Source organism: Columba livia, chromosome 4, assembly GCF_036013475.1.
Source record: "Columba livia isolate bColLiv1 breed racing homer chromosome 4, bColLiv1.pat.W.v2, whole genome shotgun sequence".
Taxonomy (NCBI): Eukaryota; Metazoa; Chordata; class Aves; order Columbiformes; family Columbidae; genus Columba; species Columba livia.
In genome coordinates, this window is record NC_088605.1 from 30,810,225 (window position 1) to 30,826,293 (window position 16,069).

Genomic DNA, 16,069 nt, shown 5'->3' on the forward strand with positions numbered 1-16,069 from the left:
CCACAAGGCTTTTCTTTCTTTTCCTTTGCTTCCCTGAACTCTGAGGCTATGTCTACATAAGGAAGCAGAAGATCTGTAGAGTGAATCCATGCACATTTTATATCTATGTTTCACTATTGAAGTAAGTATGTGGCTCCAAATAAAGTCATGTACTTACCAATGTGATATTTGCAGCACCTGTGTTTTCTATAACATAAAGCAGTCATTTCCCACAATGTGCTTTTGACTAGAAAGGACACCACTAGCAAATTAAGCTGAAATAAACTACATCCCTAAATATATTTTTGAAATGCATTTTCATATTTGTCCTTTAGTTTGCTCACTTTATTAAAAGCACAGTAAGACACTTGCTACTTCCAAATTTGAGAATTGTCTGGGAAAAACACCAGCTTTGATTTTATCTCATGTTTTTATGAGAGTAACAGGTCTAAGGTGACAAAATATTTAAAACATAAAAAGGTAAGAGATTTTAGAAGTTCATACAGGGAAAATGCCATTTTGTTTTCTAATAAAATATTTACATGCACAAAAAAGTAGGTCAGCATTAGTTTATGATTCCAGCTCAATTTCACTCTTAAATATGTCTGTCATTGGTATGGTGCCTCCTTTTGTGTCCCTGTCAGGTACTTCCCAACCTGGTCTTATCGGAAAAAATCCCTCTTTTCCCACTCCTCAATTCAGTTTAATCATTTTTTCCTCTCTGTCTACTCCCATCTCCTTGCTCACTCTCTAGTAGCCTTCATACCTCCACAGCAACCCTGCTCTTTCATTTGCTATGCAAATTCCCCAACAAAAGATTATGAAGGAAAATAGGCGCATTACAGATTAAGAAAGTTACTACTGTTACCTCTGACTGTTACATTTAAAGAACTTTTACTGAAGAAAATAGACATCTTATCACCCCCTACATCATGAGAGAGGTTCACATGTAAAGTGTTGAGAAAGTCTGAATTAGAATTTTTATATGTCATATTATGTGTGTATAATTTAAAGCTTGATACATTCGAATAGCTGTAAGGCTTCATTTTTTATATTCTAAACATCAGTATTGATTGCTCAGCAGATTTTGATTTCTAAGCTTGGTAAGAATAAGAGTGATGATGTATTTTGTTTACTAAATATATTTTTTTTCTCTTAAAAAAATCAATGCATCTGCAGATACACATGGATGGACATTTTTGTATGATCTGTTCATCACATCTTAAAACACTCAGAGGTTATATACCCTTTATTACATTACCATTGTGTTTTTAAGTAGAAAATCTGAAAAGAGTATGCATTGTCTCCAACACATGAGGTTTTTTTCCCATTTTTTTTATGCCCATGGAATTAAATAAATCATGCACTACACTGGAATATTGATTTCCAGGAAGCTGGAAGTTTGAGAGAGATGTTTATACCAACTTGCAACACCCATAAGGCAGACGAAGCCCTTTTATATTCCATTGTGTGTTGCATAAATATAAATTTGCAGCCAATAATTCTGCTAGTTTGCAAGGAAAATCATTATGAACGTAGTTTATTTGCACATTTTGTAAAGGCTAGCATATTTATTGATGGATTTCGACAGGATAAAAAAATCCATGTCCAATTTTGAGTCTGGGCAAGTTGTCAACATCACTTCAACAATATTTGAGAACCAAGATGAGCTCAAATGGGAAAAAGTTTAGATGCAGCAATCTAATCATTAATCAGCCCATTCTCCCACTACTGACTGCTGAGGAGAAGAATATTTGATGAAAGCTTACCAGAGTCTAAAATCTATACCTTTAATTCAACAATGATAAGAGATCTATCATTCAGGTTTCAAAAAGATGTTGAATGATGGTGTTTTACTGCTCTGCTCAGTTAATTTGTAGTTTTTAGATATACATACACACGTGTGTATACTTGTAAACATACACTCCTTTATTCCTAATGTTTCTGACATACATTTCTTAAAACAGGCAAACCCACTTCCCAAATCCATGGAAAAGTACTTGGGTACAAATTAAATGTTATATGGCTACACATGCAAGAGTCCAGAGGCACACCAAAGTAACGGCTAAACTTTTAGGTTTACAGTAGCGGCTCTCTCACCATTGCTCATTTTGGTCCCATACAGATACAACAGATCTGATACTTCATGGTTCAGTGGAAACAGAAACAATTATCCACTTCTAAATCTATTTTGGTTTTAAATATTTGTACATTAAAATTGAAAGATTAACTTTTAATTAATAGATTAAGAAAACAGAGATTAACAGTTTGAGAAGGAACTCCAGGCCATTATTGATAACCAGGGTACCTAAAGGAACTGTGAGGGGAAAGGAGAGTATAGGAAAATAAAGATTCTTGCACTTTCACAGATGATAATCCTATATAAATTGACCATGATGAATGTTGGTTACAAAGTGAGTGAGATTTTAATGCTACTCTCAGCAATCAAACTGAAAAGAGTTAAAAAGCAGTTCTAAAGTTACTGAAGTGTAACTCAAGTAACTAATTAGGTAGGGCATAGAAATGCTACTTTAAATTTATGACAGACACAGCTCCCATCTATAGGAATATTCTTTTGGGATCCTTCTTTCCCTGTTATGTTTCTTGAACAGGGATGAGCACAAGAAAAATTAATTATTTTTTGCTTCTTTGTTCTGCAGCGATAAGCCAGACTGTCAACTGCTTATTGCACCACTTTTTCAGCATGGAGAATCTGCAAGATTTTGGGTCCTAACTCTGCTAAAGCTGCCTGTATTTCCATCCCATCTGCTATGGAAGTGCACATAGGAAGGTTTCTGTTAATATTTTAAAAGACCATTTTCAGGAGGCAGCTGTCATTTTAATGGCTTTTTTAATGGGTTTTCTCCTGATTCATTTGCATCTCCTATTTTTTGCTGTTGGTTGTGTTGGTTGGTATGTTGTTTAAAGTATCTCTGACACAATAAGGTTAGAAATGCTGAATATTTATGCCAATATATTGTGTACAGGAAAAGAGGTATGGCCTACTGAAACCCAAATGTTTTACTGACAGTCTGTAATTTTTCAGCTTTGATGCTGATTTGATCAACAATATTATTTCCCTTGTTTTCCAAATTAAAGGTACAGAAACACACAACAGGAAACATACAGTAAAGCTCAGGCCATAGCATAACACACACAGTTATTGATATGAACACTACCATAAACACACCAAAGCATTTATCTACTGACAAGTTTTACCCCATTGCTGCAGTAACTGCCTGAAACAATGTTAACATAACATCTCAACAGATCTAGCACATTAAATGGGGACAGTCAAAATAAGTTGGAAGATCTCAAAAGCCCAGGTTTTAGCCTGAAGGTGATTTATTAGGCATATTTACTTAGCCTGAAGGTGATCAATTAAGATTTCTTATTTCTCTGAGACAACAAGAAAAACCCAATTTAAGTACTGACTGAGGTGCTATCTTCAAACTTATTCTTTATATAGAGCTCAGTGGTCTTTAGAGACTCCATGGCTATTTCCTGAAGGGAAAGGATACCTATATGCAAGGGAAGCATCTCAAAAGAAAACTGGCAAAAGCATGAGTTACCATATCAACTTTAACAAAGATATATAAATCAAGAGCATTCATAAGAATAAGGAAACTACATTTCTTAAGCTTCAGAAGAAAAGGTGGAGAACATTTTACCTGGAGCAAAAAGGAAAAAAGATACTCAGAAATAGGAAGCGGGGGTAACAAGCTAGACCTTCAGGCTACTTCAAGATAAGTGTCAAACACTCTGGAAGTATTAAGCATGTCGTTTTGCCTAGCCTTTAAGGCCAAAACTTTCCTCAAGATTCTTGGAAGAGAAGCATCAAGATAAAAATGAATTGTTATTAAGTATAATTTGGAAATGTTCCATGACTTTCTGGTTCTTTTCAGTAACCATTTTCCATCTCTGTAATCAGACTTTATTATGTTAGAATCTTGTTGTGTTGTAAATTTAATCTTGCCTAGCTTTCAAGGTGAGAATAGATTCAGCTAAATAATAAGGATAGAGATGCTTTGGTTTGGTTTTTGTTTGTTTGTTTGAAGTCTTTGTAAATCCCATTAAACCACGCATACACAAAGCTGAGACAAACTTGAAAGGCCAAGGTATTGGGGTAAGCCTCTTTGAACTCCACATGTCAGCATCAAGAGACAGATTTTGAGGAAAAGCCCTTCTTGTCTGTCAGGCATAGACCAGTAACTCCAGCAAGAAGCAGATGGCAGAAATACAACTGAACACTCTGAACATTCACCAAGATCATCACTTTAATCAAAAAGGGAAGCACAGAATAGCCAACAGAAATTACTCCATTAATGCTCAAATCTGCTACAAGATACCAATCAAGCAAAACTGAAATGGGAAGAACCACTCTTTTCACAAATTACTTCCAAAATTACCTTGCTTCTCTCACAGTTTTGCCTACTCTAACAAGTGTTTGGCAACTATCAAATTAAGTTTCACTTCTTAGCTCTGTTCTTGGCACAAGTAGGATTAATCAATTAGTCTTTGAAAGCAATCTGTTCAGAAAGAAACACTAAGTAAGATTAAGAGACACTAGAAAGAAGACAATTAATCCAAAGGAAATTTCTAGCTTTGTCTTTTGAGTTTAAAAGTCATTAACACTATTTCAGACTGAAGGAAGGCAATATGGGTATATCCTGGCCCATAAAATTTTTCTGTCCAAGCAGGTTCTTTATCCCTTAATATTTGTAAGCTGCATGGGCATACAGATCTGCCCTGTGGAAACCTTAGATTAGAGCCTAGTTTTCAGCTCTGAAGGACTGGATTTAAACAAGAATACATAGGAAACAGTGTCTTAGTTATACAGTAATAATAATGCAAAGGCAGTACCCATCTAATCATCCAGAGTTATAAAACTGGGAGCTGCACAGTAGTAGTTATGACAGCACTTGGAGTAGGCATATCCCACTGTGAATGGTTGCAGTTGTAGACTTCATATTATTTCAGTTATGACTGGTTAATTTACAGACAGTTTTATCACCTATGATAAAATGCTGTCATACTCAATCATACACTAGTCTCACATATTCCTCTGGGTTCTCAACTTTACCCTTACTCTGAAAGGTACTTTTGTACCTAAATCAATATTGACTTCAAGAGTTGCCTGTAATATGCATCTAGAAATCAGACAATTTGTGCTTCAAAATTTGAAAATGCAGCTGTCATGTTCTTTACTTCGATGTCAAAGAAAACAATTACTGAATACTCAAAACAATACACACAGGTAAATATAAACAACATTGAAATTATTACTATTATATCACTATTGTATTTGCCAAAAAACACATTGAGTTGTTATCTATTGGACAATACAATCAGGGCAGTTTTATGTTATTTTTCTTTAATTTTGTAATTGTGGGTTTAGTTGAAATTTTTCCTAAGCAAACTTTTTTTCTGAAATGAATAATTTTTATTTAATTTCTTAGGTAAATGTAGTGCTAAGAAAAGTTACCTTCAAATTTTCTAGACTGGCAAACTTCAGTTCAACTGTGAAGTTTCTTTCTAGCAGCAAAGCATATTTCATTCAAAGTAGAAGACCCCTGGACAATTAGGAGAGAGCAAACTCTCAGCAACTATACAGAATCCTTAGAAGACAGAAAAAAAAAAAGTTACTGAGAACAGCCAAACACTGAGACAGGTTGCCCAGGGAGGTTGTGCAATTTGTGTCCTTGGATACATTCAAAACTCAGCTGAACAAACTGAGAGGACTGGACCTGCTTTGAGCAGGGTGTGGGAATAAGAGAGCTTCAGAGGCCCCTTGCAACCTAAAATATTCCACACTTGCATTATTCTATTTTGACTAAATCTATGCAAGTAATTTTCTCTAAATCACTCTATTAAGAGGAAAAGAAGGCAAAATAATTGGAGAACTGAGCAGAAGCACAGGAGGAGTGAACTGGTTGCTCAGAGGTAATTGCTTAATTATTATCAGAACCAGAACCACCAGATAAGAAGCGCTGACAGTAAAGACAGTAAATTAGGCTGTTTATTCAGTTGCATTTCTAGTGAGAATTTACTACTACACTCTTAGTAGAAAAAGCCAAACTGAAAGGCAGTCAATGAAATTCACAGAAGCAAAGCAGGACACTCTGAAAGAGAGGAAGTACAGGGGAAGACATACAAAGTAATTAAGATTCAAAGTTCTTCTCAGATTATACAAAAACATAATGCATTTTGTATTAAAGAGACAAGCAGAAGGAACAAAGCTAGTGGAAAGGGACTGAAGTCAAATTAAGAAAGGAACCAGCATGGCACAAGAATTAACTGATGGAAGAAAGAAACATACAGTCAGTGCCTGGGGAACATATGTGACAGAAGAATAAGTTTACTGGAGGTCGTAATGACTGATGGACTGCAAAAGAGATTAAGCCAAAGACATCCTTATGTGTATCTGTTTTGCTGCTAAAATAGATTATATTCATTGAATCAATATGTCGAAGTGATACTAAAGAATAAATAAAATTCACTAGTGTTGACGATATAATTTGCATTAGTTAAGAAAACATTTACTTAACTGGACAGGTTATAGTATACTGACATAACTGTATAATAAATTGTTTCATTCCATACCGGGGCACCTTGATATCTTGTTATGTACATGCAGGGTTCTTTGCATGCTTCACAGATAATGACCCAGCTGGCTACAAAAATTCTCTAGCCATCCCATACCTTCCAGCACCCTCTAGTAGAATTAAATGTCTATTAGCTGACATGAGAATTTGCATGAGTTTTAGAGAATGAGGCAGGTCATTAGACAAAAAATAAATGATAAATTATATTTTTGAGCAAATGACAGTGATCTAAGCAATATGTTGTATGTGCATATTTTGGATGGCAAGAGATCAGATGTGTGACAGAGCATAAGCTTCTCATAATCATCCTCCTCATCCTTCCTTATTCACTCCTACCTACAATACTGTTTAATTAGTAAAAATATCTGCTCTCTCATAAGGTCTCTGTAGCCTGAAGTAGTTTCAGGGTTCCTTACCACTACATGTGTCTTTGAATTTAAGTAATGCGTTATAGGTTACACTTTCTGCAAAGTTTTTTCTGCTGTCTTTTTTTTGCTATTTTAAAATGCTTATCCAGAGCCTCAGAAAAAAGTTCAAAAACTTAATTTTGATGCAGAAAATTCAGACAACTTTCCGGCAGAAAAAAGCTTCTGGCAAGCTAAAGAATTTGAGCTGTTGGATATATTAATTAGTACCAGCTCTGTTGATCATAGACCAAAGGCAGATTCATACTTATTCATTAGTGGCAGACTCATAACTGAATGAGGAGTATCTCTGAAAACATCAAGAAAAATAAATAATGCTTTAGTTAGAGCATACTTTCTGTCAGAAAGGTCTGCTAGTAGTTTCTGTATTTCATGCTATCTTCTAACAACAAAAGGAACAGAAAAAATTATACCAGTTACAAGAGTAGTCTAAGTATTTGCCACGTATTTGAGCTATTTAACAACTAGCCACCTACACCAAGAATGAATGTTCAGTACCGCAGTACTCCTCTGACTGCTCTTCAAAAAGTGTTCTTGGTCATACAAACACTAACCATGAACAATCCTGTTGATTTAACATAATAAAATTAGCTAAGTTCATTATAATGGACATCTGCCTGACACTTTTAAATGCATGGGATTTTTTTAAAAAGCAGATACCAGACTGGATCTTCATGGGTTTTTGGAACTGTAAAACACTACTAATATGCATGGACATCCTCCTCAACCCCTCATGGCCCTGACTCATCATCCCTACCATCTCACAGAAGAAACGTACACAAGATTTTCCATGCAGCCTTTTTTACAGCTTTCCTGTGTGCTCTTCAACACGTAGAATTTTAATTTGGAAAAGACAAGCCTCAGCTGATATAATACAGCACAGCTCTGCTCTCTTAAATTAAGCAGACATTTGCATCAGTTAAACATCTTCTAGGACTCTCTTATCTCCTGAGGATGCATACACCTATTTTCTTTTTATTACCTATTTTTTTCAGTCATCATTAAGAAGATGACAGTCTATACTTAGGATCACCTCAGCCACATGTACTGTGCAGATATGTTAATAACAGTTGTATTTTTTCTTTTTGTCATGCCAGCCTGAATAGATAAGCAACACAGTCTTTGCAGAAAGAGAAATTAGGGGATTAGTTTTGTAATCCTTTGTAGGATATTGTTACTCAGCAGCTTATTTGTGAATCAGGGAAGGTGACCCTCCTATCATCACAGCTGATCAAATTTCACTTAATGAGAACTGAAGAGGGCACTGGTGAGAAACACTGTATAGAGGGATAACTGGAATGAATTTGTTGATAATACTTTACAAACTGTATCTAGTGTTATTCAATTAGTTTGATATGTTGAAATCTCAGAGGAAAAACTAAGCACAATAAAAGCACATTTTCGTCATTGCAATTACTTAAAACCCTATTTTTCTCTAGCCCAGGAGAGCATTAAATTCTTGTCTTCACAATGCTCTGTGTGACACATGATACACATCCACAGATCTCAGAAGTCAGTCTGTTAGTTCCAACAGAGCAGTGAAGAAAAACACTGTTAGAAAGCTTCAGCAACCCTTGGAAAAGTGATTTACTAAGGCTGGGATTTTTTTGAATAGTAATACAGGGTCTCAGTTCAGCTGTAGCTTTTCATAGCGTGTTTCTTAATAAAAATATTTAACTGGAAAGTACTTGGAAGACCTATTGAATTTTGTCTACTGAAACTATGATTTTTTTGTAGTATAGCATTTTCAAAATGTTTGTTCTCTATAAAACCTGCTTATTTGAGGAAAAAACTGAGATTAAGCTTTATTTCTCTAACCTCACACACATTAAAATGTAGTAACTCTATTGGAAGATGTGTTATGCCTCCTCTATTAGGCATAGAAGTTAGTGTCTTAGACTAGTCTTCCTCACTTGACTACAGACTCTTCAAGAACAAACTGGACTGCTGTGTTTGTGTAGAACTTAGGTGTCATGGTTTTGATGCCACATGATCAAATAACAACATCATATCCATCTATCATACTCAAATACCTACCTTGGCTTTGCAGGCATAATAAGCAGGAGACTAAAAACTTTAACAGAGAATGATTTTTTACATGAAATTATTTTTCCATATGAGACCCAAAATACTGATTTTTTTTTTTTTTTTTGCATGAAGTGTAACATTCCATGATCTTTTTGTTCTTTTTTTTCCTCCAACAAAAGTAGAAAACAAGTTTTTCTTGTTAAAAAAAACAAACACAACAACACAACACAGTGTCACCATCTAAATTTTTATCAAGCCTAATAGGTTAGACTGAATTTTGGGCTAAATATGCTTTTGTCCCTCATGGTAAAAGGATGGCTTTCCACAGCCACCAGCTGCAGTTCTGAAAGCACATGAAAGGTGTTGCTCTATTTTTATATCAGGTAGTGTGATAAGTATGTCAACTAATTGCAGAAACCTGTAAGCAAATCTTCAAACTGATGCCATGCACAGCCCATAATTCCTTGATAGTACTTTGGCTCAAATCAGATAAGACTCTCTGAAGTCTTTTTTTCCCCCAGTCACAGGAACTTTGTAGTACAGAGTGTTTTTGTTTGAACAGAATGACTGGAGGGCCACAAGTGCCCTCCTCTGGAAATCTGATGCTACTCCAGTTTATTTAAGGAATGGCACAGATAACTGACTCATGGACAGGTGTCTAAAACACCCTGTGCTAAAGTGTTTTGCATTATATATCCCTTGTGTGAAAATGAAGAGATTTATTGAATTGCAAGTTTGCTAGTGCAAGCTAAACAGCCTAAAGATCATCAGTCAAATAATAAGAAAATACCTAGCTGTGTAATTTAGCAGAGCTTTAGTGTCATTATTAGATCATTTTTCTATGAATATGTTTCTTAACTAACTCAGCACAGAAAATTGATCTTTAATCCTACCATTTTCAAGCAGGATTTACATTAAGAATACACCTCCTCCTTTTTCCTCCAAGTCTGAAAAAGAGTTTTCCAATTCTTTGTCTTGTAAAAAAAAAACAAAAAACAACCAAAAACACAGTAAGGGATCTATACATGAATAAACCATTAGAATATCAAAACCCAAACATCAGTATAGCTTATCCCTAGCTACCAGTCCTCAATGAGGTAGATATAGCTTCCTGATTACCAGCTGTGCTGAGAGCATTCACAGTTCTGAAATGCATCAAAGCACATCTATACATCAGTATGTGACTAAATATGGATGTAAGAAGTTTACTCTATTAGCATTTGACAATCCAGGCATATACACTCACATACATTAAAGATAAAAATGAATGCAGTGCATGGCAGCATAATTTGTATGTTAATGATTACACAACTATCTGAAGGAACACTGCAGACATGGTTTTATGCTATAACCAGAGCATATAGAAAGTTATGTACAAAATGGAAGCAAAGTTGAGAATGTTTTAAGCTAAAACATTGATCACATTCCACTTCAGCTAAGACACAGTCAGCTTTCCATTTTGACATATAAGCTTAGAACAACCAGGATACTCACACAAGCTCTGACTAAGTTGACTTCCACACTCCATGCGGCTTTGTGTCTTTTAGTAGATGAAATTACAAAACAAGTTATGAGACCCAGAAATTCTGCATTTTATTTGGTTCAGCATAAGTACACAGTATTCAGATCCAGCACACACAATGCAGCAACCCTTCCAAGATCCACTCATATTAGAAAAACCTATCATCCATTTACAATTGGCAGAATAAAGGCAGACTTTAACCTTCACAGTTTAAGAATGAAGCATCCAAAGTCAAAAAGCAAAGAGTGGAAATCAAACTCTGAATTTGACAGTGCCTCAGACTAGGGTGATTACTCTCATCAAGTGTTTTGCAATTTTTCTTCTTAGCTGATATCAACACGTCTTTCTTCAAGGTGAGAGTCTGGAAATCAACGCACAAACAGAAATGAAGTTCTTTCCATCATCACTACTAAGTAACAGGGAAAAGCCGTCCACCTCTATTGTGCTATCTCACAGTCCAGTGCCTTGAGAATTCAAGTTTTGGAACTCCATCACACAGCAGGATAAGCACTTAAGGTCTTATGTAAAGTATACTTAAACTTTTTTAAATGCCTCTGTCTAGAGATTTATTTCTCGCTTTACAAAACACATGGCAGCTTTCATAGCTCTCCAGTCTACTGCTAAGCCAGGTCACTTTGGGTTCATTGGCAGGAAACTAAGCCAGGAGAAAAGGAAAGATCTGTCCTCCTGAAAGGTAACTTTCAGCTTGACCTGTAAATTTTTATGGAAAATGCGCAGGCGTGCATTTCAATTTTTTTTCCTGTGAAAATTTTGCATTAAGCACAAATTTCTGATTCAGTCCTTAGAGAAGGATTTCCTATCTGAGCTTGAAAGTCCATGACAAATAGACTCAAGTGATAGATCATTCTTTTCGTCTGCTCACATTAGTTACAGCAGTTTATGTCACTGTCTATAGGCAACTGGAAAATATAGATGAAGCCAGAAAGCAAAGAAAAGCTAGCAATTGTTAACATTATGGCAAATGTGGAAATGCCAGCCCACATCCATGTGCAAGCTCTGAAGAGGAACACCAAGGTACTGATCATTTCAGTCCTACTTGGCACACAGCTCTACTTGCAGATTTGTGGTACCTATTTATCAGGATTTGCACACAATGATTTTCTTGTTACCCCAACATTAGGTGTTCTTTTAATACAAAAAGTCCACAATTACCTACGATTTAATGATTTTTCACTACATATGCAAGTTTGTGGCCTCTCAGATCAAATAGCTTGCTCATATTTTTAACCTTTCTAGATCTCTGACCTGACTTTATTGGACTGTATTTCTTCTTAGTACATTTTATCTGAGGAAACTCATTAACATACTCCATAAATAATTTGCTAATCACTAGTGAAAATGTTAAATTAGATCAGACATAAAATTGATCTCTGTGACACATCACTAAACGCTTCTCACCCTTCACATCCCAGCTCAATATGCTGTTGCTTATTATATTTTGTTTACAGCCTTTTGGACAGTTTTCAACCCCTGTGTTATTTAAGTCAATCTCCATTATTTCTTCAATGAGACTTTGCAAACCACTATTTTATTAATTCCTAGTATCAAAAATACTTCATTAAATTCTACATACATTAAGTTTCCTGTATTCCTAAATCCCCTTTGTCAGTTATTTATTAGGCAATTTTAAAATTCTGTGTGCCTGATATTCTTTGTTCTTTCCCTATTCTATTGCTTAGTAAACTCTGAGTGTTTGCAAAAACGTTTTTTTTAGTACATTACTAAGACTTAAAGTCAGGACTCTTGCACAGTGCTGTAATTTTCAGGATCATGCTTTCAATCAGCAGCACTTATATCATGGTGGGAGCTTCTCAGTTCTCCATGACTTTTCATAAATCACCACAGGCAGTGTAGTCACCATCCTTGGGCTCCTAGGTACACATGCTTAGAACAACCAATCTGTAGGTTTTTTTCCCCAGAATATTTTCTTAACAATTCTGATTTGCTTCCTTTCTACAAGCCTCTTTAGACAAAAACCTGTATTGGAAAGAGCCTTTATTTATCCTGGAATGTACTAAGCCCTTCACTTGCATTTCATGTCTTTCGCTGGTTCTATGCTGCATTTCATCGCAATAGTAATTTATTTTCTTCCTTTCTACAGAAACAAACAAAAAAGATTACTGGTTTTATACACAGCTGCTTAAACATCACTTAAAAATCCACTGATACACAGCACAAATCACGCAACACAGCTCTGAATGCTTTTGACTGGCCCATTTTTTTAAACAAAGAGTAAGTACACTTTCAGAAAAGTCTCTGAATAAGTTATTTTACAAATACTTTCAGCAGCATTAATCAAATATCTGAGGAAAAATATACTCCTTTTATTTAACTATATAATAAACATCACCTATATTTAATGAATACTTAGAACTTTGATACCAAGCTGACATTATTTATTATTTCGGAATTGGCTAGAGTGACTAATTTTTCCATGTGTAGAAAAAGTAATTCCTGTGTAAAGACAACCATACACATCTTGAAATAAAACTTAATTACAGCTAGATCTAACTTTATTTGTGAGCTTGCAGGGAATAGTATCAATATTAAATTAATAAATTAATACATAATAATTAATATCAATATTAAATTCCTGACACCATAGAAGTGATTCACTAGGAAATATGAAAGCAATTACATAACAAATACACCTTTGAAAGGCAGAACTCGGGAAAGAGGAATGTCTTTCATATATCTATGTATCCAGCACATGCCATGTCAGAAAGAACTGGAATCAGTAGATCTTCCTATGCATTATAATTACCATTTAGTAATTCATAAAATGCTACTAACTGTAGGATTTGAAACAGATCCTTACAGGAAAATTCACTACTGCTGTGTGTTATAACTATACCAGACAATAAGCATAAACATACTTTTTTCTTACATACAGCAAAAACACCAAGGAGAGGAAAAGCCTAAACATAGAGGAATTACTTTCAACATTTTCTTACATCATGAATAATTTTTATTTTAACTACCTAAAATTTAGCTGTTTAGTCCAAGATGACTATTTGGCTAACTTTATGATCAGGAGAAAGTAATTTTTAGCTGGCTGAGGGAGAGAATGATGGCAGGTGCCCAAACAAGCTGCTTGTGCCATTTCAGGTCTCTGTACAGGGCTGTCACATATGACAGGGGACCATGGGAACAATCTTCACTCACCTAGAGCGATAGATGGAGCCATACAAGCAACTCCAATACATTAAGAATGGCAATAGAGATTTATGTATCAAAAACAGATAGTAGAAGACGAGCTCAAACTAGATCTCTTTGTTTTAGATGGCTACAGACAGGTGAAAGTCATATTATCCCATTTACTTCATAAAAGCAAAACAGAAGAGAAATCTAACACAAGTTTGAAGACACATGCAGAAATAGTTGGAGTGTCATTTTAAATGTGAAGGTGTGTGGAAACTTGCAGAAAGCACAAGACATTGTTGCATAAATGTCTTGTTTTAAGGTGCCTAGAAATAGGTTAAGACCTTCTGGCAACATGTTTCAAAGTACCAAAATAGTGCAAACCCTCTTGGATAAAATGCTAGCCTTATTCTAGAAATTTCCTTCAGTGCATTGAGCCTGGTTTAGCTTTGGAAACTTAGCTTCAATTTTGTGATCATTTTAAATTATTGAAAGGAAGTTATTTATTTGAATGGGAGTTTTTATTGAAAGACTTTTCCTCTTGAGGGAAGCTTATACATGAGTAGAGAAGCTACCATTAGATTAATTGAATGTAAATTTTATCTATTTACATTTCTGATTTCCTCTTTCTCGTGTTTTTAATTAATTCGTTTTTTCTCCACATTTTGCTTTCACTATGATCACAAATTGACAGGCAGCTGGCAATAGCTGATTTTCATTTTAAGCCATTTATAATCTCACTTCCATCTGTCATCTGTTACTTGCACTTCTTATGATCTCTTTGGAGCAAGGAAGAAGTATTATTATCTTCACGGGCAGCACCAGGAGTCTTGTGTGAGTTATGAAAGTACACACTAATAATGAGAAGGGTAATAACTTAATCTGAGCTATTTTCTCTTATCTGCTCTTCAGAATCAGTCCACTCATCTAACATTAGCACTTTACTAATATCCACCAATGAGCTGTCAAAATATTTAACTTAAAAATTGACAAAACATGTCTTGGCTGCACACACTTAAGTATTACAAGTCTGGAGAGCAAGCCATATGCTGCCTATGTGCATTTTATATATATATATATATAGATATATATACACAGACATGGAGCCGCATTATGTGCGTTATCATCAGCCTAAAAGCATTTCTCACACTCAATGAAGTTTTGGCCAGGAAAATCAGTATCACATAAAAGCAGTCACCTGTATTCACAGATATCGTATTTCAAATATAAGACAGCATCAAAAGACCTGAAGCTTTCTACATAGTCAATAATAAGTAACACCAGGATGAGATGGAAATCTCCACATGACCAAAAAAACAGCCAGAGTGATACTTTTTTGAATTACCAGCCACAAAGCACAAGAGACCACTGTGAAGCAATATAATTCTTGACTGTATAGAGCACTTGAATAAGAAAACAGAAAAACTTACACCCACGCTGAGGACTCAGTGCCCAAGGAAATAGAATTTTCTTGGAGAAAAACACTAAAAGAGCTTTCCAGTTTTTTTAATCTTACAGTTTGTTAATACCAACTGGATCTACATACAACATAAAGAACTAGTATGGTGAAGAAAAATATGTAATTGTAAAATTAGAAACTTATTTAGCTTACTGACTGAAGTGGCACAGACAACCAGAACTACAATGTTCTGATGTGTTTAACAATAGAGCCTTGCACTCTCTACATTCAAATAATATTTTCAATATGTTTAATAGAAATACACAGACACATAAGCATAAGTAGCCCAAGTTGCTATACAAACAATATTTATTTCTTAGAATTGTTCCCAAAACTGAAAGGATTTCGACAAGGTACAAGAGGAGCCCAAGGGTGATCTCACACAATATCAGGAATCCATGTAGTCATGGATTTCTTCCAATTATAAATTCAGCCTATCTGAAGAACATAGCAGGTGCCAGTAGCTATCATCTTTGAGGCATAACGGTTAAAACATCACCATTTTAAGTCAGAGTACAGTACACAGTCCCAAAACTTCAGTAAAATTCCCAAGGTGGGATTAGGCCCGGTATCATGTTAGGTCTTGTTTCACAATCATGCTATTCTGTTACACAAATATGAGCTTCTACCAAAACCACCTTCATCTACCAATCATTCACAAAACAAACAAACAAACAAAAAGTCTTCTGAAAAACAGACTAAGACGCATCTCTTCAAGTTAGCATATGGAAAGACCAGGTCTGCTGAGAAAGCATCAGCACAGCTACAGTAAAGAGAAACTCTACTTACAAACCCTGTGGGGAGTATCGTCAGGTATTAGTAAGCAGATATTTAAGGAAGACAAATTTTCGTGGAGACAAACATTAAAAAAAAAAAAAAACCAAACCCA

At 35.2% G+C, this 16,069-nt stretch overlaps 1 protein-coding gene and 1 long non-coding RNA gene across 9 annotated transcripts in view; both read right to left on the minus strand.

The window, feature by feature from the left end:
• The window catches only part of SGCZ (sarcoglycan zeta), a 464,819-nt gene that overhangs the window by 415,367 nt on the left and 33,383 nt on the right, over nt 1–16,069 (minus strand). The gene's annotated exons all lie outside the window — the stretch shown is intronic.
• LOC135579352 (uncharacterized) overlaps nt 1–16,069 on the minus strand; it is a 53,116-nt gene that overhangs the window by 36,912 nt on the left and 135 nt on the right. The gene's annotated exons all lie outside the window — the stretch shown is intronic.